This window comes from Amblyomma americanum, chromosome 6 (assembly GCF_052857255.1).
Source record: "Amblyomma americanum isolate KBUSLIRL-KWMA chromosome 6, ASM5285725v1, whole genome shotgun sequence".
NCBI classification, from domain to species: Eukaryota; Metazoa; Arthropoda; class Arachnida; order Ixodida; family Ixodidae; genus Amblyomma; species Amblyomma americanum.
Genome location: NC_135502.1, coordinates 15,881,324 through 15,885,799, shown reverse-complemented (window position 1 = coordinate 15,885,799; position 4,476 = coordinate 15,881,324).

Here is a 4,476-nt window from a genome sequence, read left to right as displayed (position 1 = left end):
AGTGGAACGCTCTCGACAAGCCCTTTCACGTCTTTACGTTGTTTAAATGTCTAAGTTTGGGGCAAAAAAATTCTGCTAGGTTTATTGGTAACACTTGAAAAACGCCAGAAAAAAAAAGTTGCTGTGCTACCTGTGCTACGCACGCACGCAGCACGCGTACGTTTCAACTTTGGCTGGTCAACAATTGTGGAAGGAAAACAGAGCACCTATCGGCGTCAGAGCGCATCATCCCAGAAGTATTCACATGCAGCACTTGTTGCACAGGTATGCATTTGAACACCACTGACGTCCGGCCAACGCATATGCGTCGCGTATAGGTCCTTATCCGCGCTCTTCAAAACCGCTCTCGGACTCCTTATATGCACGTAAAAGCCTCGACTAGTCACTCTGGGCACCCACAAAACCTTCGACGAAACGGCGTGGTGCGGTCTTCTACTGCCAACGCACGTGTTTACTACTTCCGCGGGACGGGCCATCCTCCAACCCATCGGGGATCCCCAAGCAACCCAAACACTCGCCCTCACAGGAATATTACCCCCACTATCTGCATCCACCTTTACCAAAACCCTATCCCAAGACACATGCGCCATGAACTCCAAAAGGCTGGGAGACGAGCCCGACTCCGGCGTGTGCGAAGACAGTACGGGTAAGATTTCACCGCTGTCTGCGTCAACAACACCTCCTGCGCCCACCCACAGACATTCGCCTGTGTTGCCATGGACAGCACCAACACTCCACTGGCAGCTTCTGTCTGAGCCCCCGACTCATCCGCCGCTGAAGCGATAGCCATCGCTCTAGCCATAAAAATGAATGACGCCCATTCCAACAGCACTCACGTATCTAACGACTCTCAAACCGTCTGTCGAGCGTATACAAGCGGCCGTGTCCCACGACAAACGCTACGCTTCCTGGGACACACTCTCCATCAAGTCCACGTCATCACCTGGGTCCCCGACCACGAGGACCTCAATGGCAACGTCAGGGCGGATACCCTAGCTCGAGAGTATGCCCACCGAGCGGGGCCATCCCATTCTTCCCCATACCCCCTGTCCTCCCACTTCGCCACCCGGCTCGACACCCAACGTGTTAATAGACGCCTCTGTCCTCTCCCTCATCGCTCCCTCTCCTCTGAAGACTGCTGCCTCCTACGGCGTCGTCAGACAAACACGTACACCCCGAACCTACTCCACTTACATCGCCTACACCCAACACTTTACGAAGACAAATATCCATGGTGCGGCGACACATTAACTCTAACACATAGCACACGGACATGCCCCCAAAACGCCGCCATCTAGAGCCGCGTAATGTGGCCCCGGAGCTGTGGGAGGTGAAGCTGAGCAGCACACGCTTGGACGACCAGGCATCCTTGTAATGGCCAGAAGGTCGGCCGAAGCCTCCGGAGCCCTGGAATGAGGGCCCAACTACAAGCACTTCAGCTACCATCCTCTTTTTCAATAAAACGTTTAATCAATACATCAATAAGTCAGTAAATAAATAAATAAATAAATAAATCCAGATGCGAAAGGTCTCGTAGTTTTTCGGTCCTAGCATTTCCTTCCATCGTGCTAAGACAGCGGGACCGCAAAAACCAGAAACACAGTCGCACGAGTGATCTTGGTTACACTGACTGCAGTGAGGTGGGAGTGCGGCAAGTCGGATGGACAGAGATGATCCCGAAGTCTCTACGTTTGAACAATTCCCACTTTCACTTTGTCACGCTTTTTCGCATTGGTGCACTAGCTGCTACACCACAGGGGTACACTACAAACCAAGGGCCGCATTGAATATGACGCAATTGAGCGGTCGTGAGCCGATGTCGGTATGGAGGGGTGTTTTCTATTCCTCTCTGTGTCTTCTATCTGTCCCTTGTATAAGGCTATAGTCATTATATCCTATATATCACTTGACATTCTCAGACTTGACACTATTACAGCGTTAACAAAATTTGTAAGGTTCCTAATCGCGAAATTAAAAGAAAGATAATCGGGATTTCGGTGCCAAACCTCTTTTCAATGGACTGGATTGGGCTGTGTATACTAACCAGACGAGGTCGGTAGTCGTGATGAGCTTCATAACAATGAATGAGCAGTTTTTCTCCATTCTGTACTCGTGGGCTGACATTACTACCAACGTGACGGATGCTGTCACAGTTACAATACTTCAAAGCTGCAGATTGGAGCCGTAAGTCTTTACCATACGCAGTAACGCGGATAGCCGAGCACGACTTGGAAATTGCTACCGGTCCTACTATGGCTCATAACTGATTAGGTTGGTCAGTCTGATGCTGACGGCCTGTTTTTGGCAAAAGATGATTCTGCCAAGCTCTGCAGCTGACATAGAGCCGACCTTGGCCAGGTCACGATTGGATCGGGCCCGTGCTACGCCGTGGGCCTGTGCGCAATTTCCAAGTTTATGGACTCCTTACATATTATTTTTATTTTTACTGTAATGAGTGCTCGTACATATTCGGCACAATCTTTGCCGTAATGCCTGCATGCTCATATTTTTTTTTTCGAGTGTGGTAATTCGTGTGCATGTGATTCAAGATGAAGGCTGGCCCTTGCAGAATAATTTCTAACTGAGCGTTGGTAATTCTGCAGTCAGCTTGAACAAAGCCGGTCGTGACTTGAACATGACGGGACTTGAGATTCGCCATACGGAACACTGCCTCGTGTTAATTTTTTTAACGCGTGAGCGTTAAGGGTCTGACTCAGTGGAGAACCCGGCATATAGTCCTCGTCGCCGGTGGTTTGTGCGGAAAACTCGGAATGGTCGAGAGGGTCGTGACGTCACACGTGGAGCTGTTGAATGAAAAGTGATTGAAACATTAGTAAACTGACGATTAGAAGGTCGCAATATGACTCAGACGTCATGAGGGCAAGCAAGTATATAGAGTAAAGGAATTGCGCTCAAAATAAAATGAAGGTAATTAGTCGGCAATCGAGCCTGTGACCTTAGGGTTGAGAGTCGGACACGCTAGTCCTAGGCCACGCAGACATATCTGTGTGGCTTGGTTAAAGCGGTGCGTTATATGTATAGGCGCGGGCAAAAGTAAACGTGGCGGGCTATTCCTTTCTAATTGCAACCACGCCTTTCCTATACTGGACACGAAACATTTCAGCACGGTGACTATGCGGGCCAGTTGGTGTCTTCGTTTGGCATCCTGGGTTTGCCGTTTGGCAATTAAACTTAATTTGTTAGTCCAGCGCTGTTCAGTGCACTCCTGGTGATTCCGTCTGTTCGTTGGTACCATATGTTTGCGCATGAGAAAGCGCACTAGCGTCCACTACCAGCCTGTACATACCACAGTGGCGAGTTTCAGTTAGGAAAGCGTGAAAAAACGCCAGTAGGCAATGTGGTGCTCTGTTTATTTTTGACCACATCTGTACGTATGTCGTGCGGGTTTCACATTATGTGGAAAGAGTGTCAGTGTCAGCGTATGCAAGAGGAGCCGCTGATGGCACCCATTAACGCTATCGCGACATAAGCTTAAGTGTCCCCCAAATTTTTTTGAAGGGTGTCATATCACGCATGCAGACACGCATAAAATCAGCAAAAGGGAACGGGCAGGTAATCAAGGAAATCAAGGCGGTGTAACATGTGTATGTCGGGGGTGATGTTTTTATGTATATTTGTTGTGCCGGCCTTGAATAAAGGTAATTGTCGGCAGTGTTGCGTCTCTCACATCCCGTTACGTTCAAACTGACTGCAGAATAATTGACCTCTCATTGGCCCAGGATTTATTCTGCGTGCGTGATATGAGTGTCGGTCTCACTTATTTTTATCTGTTGAGTGGAGAATTTTTTTTACGCTACCTTGCGGCGCTGCCCGTGCACAGGAATACGTACTAACTGCAGCTCTTCGCTTTCTGCACATTTGGTTCAAAAACGCTCCTCGCACTCTTATTTTCCGCCAGTTAGCTCATTTTATTGAACAAACCTAGTCGTACTCCTATATGCATGCCGCCGCCTTTGCACCTTGCGCATCTACGACTACAATTGAAGAAGTGGCGCTTCTTCAATGTCGCTACATGATTCTTTCGCGTGAAAGCGTGTATATTCATTTCTGCATACATTCCGGTTTTACCCTGCCTGATTCCTAGCCATTCAGTGGCATTTTTTTTCTCTCCCCGGTCTCTCACAGCCTAATATAGGTCATATAGCGCGTACGTAGCTTCCAGGGAGAAAAATGGGAAAGACGGAGTTCGTCCTTCGTTGCTTTGCCATTTCGCTAGGCGTTCTGACGGCTGATCACTGCCACTCAGTTTCCGGCCACCTGCGACTGCTGACACGTGCCCGCCCTTCATTGGCGAGGGGACGAAAATGCGGTGCAGTGTAATGAGAGAGCCAAGCTTTCCGCCTGATTTGACATGACCCGCTTCGATGGGGCCGCGGGCGCTGTCTCCTGGGCTGGAACGTCGCTGCCGTTGACTACAGCTGACGGGTTCGCGCGCAGCTGCAGCGTGTAGCTCTC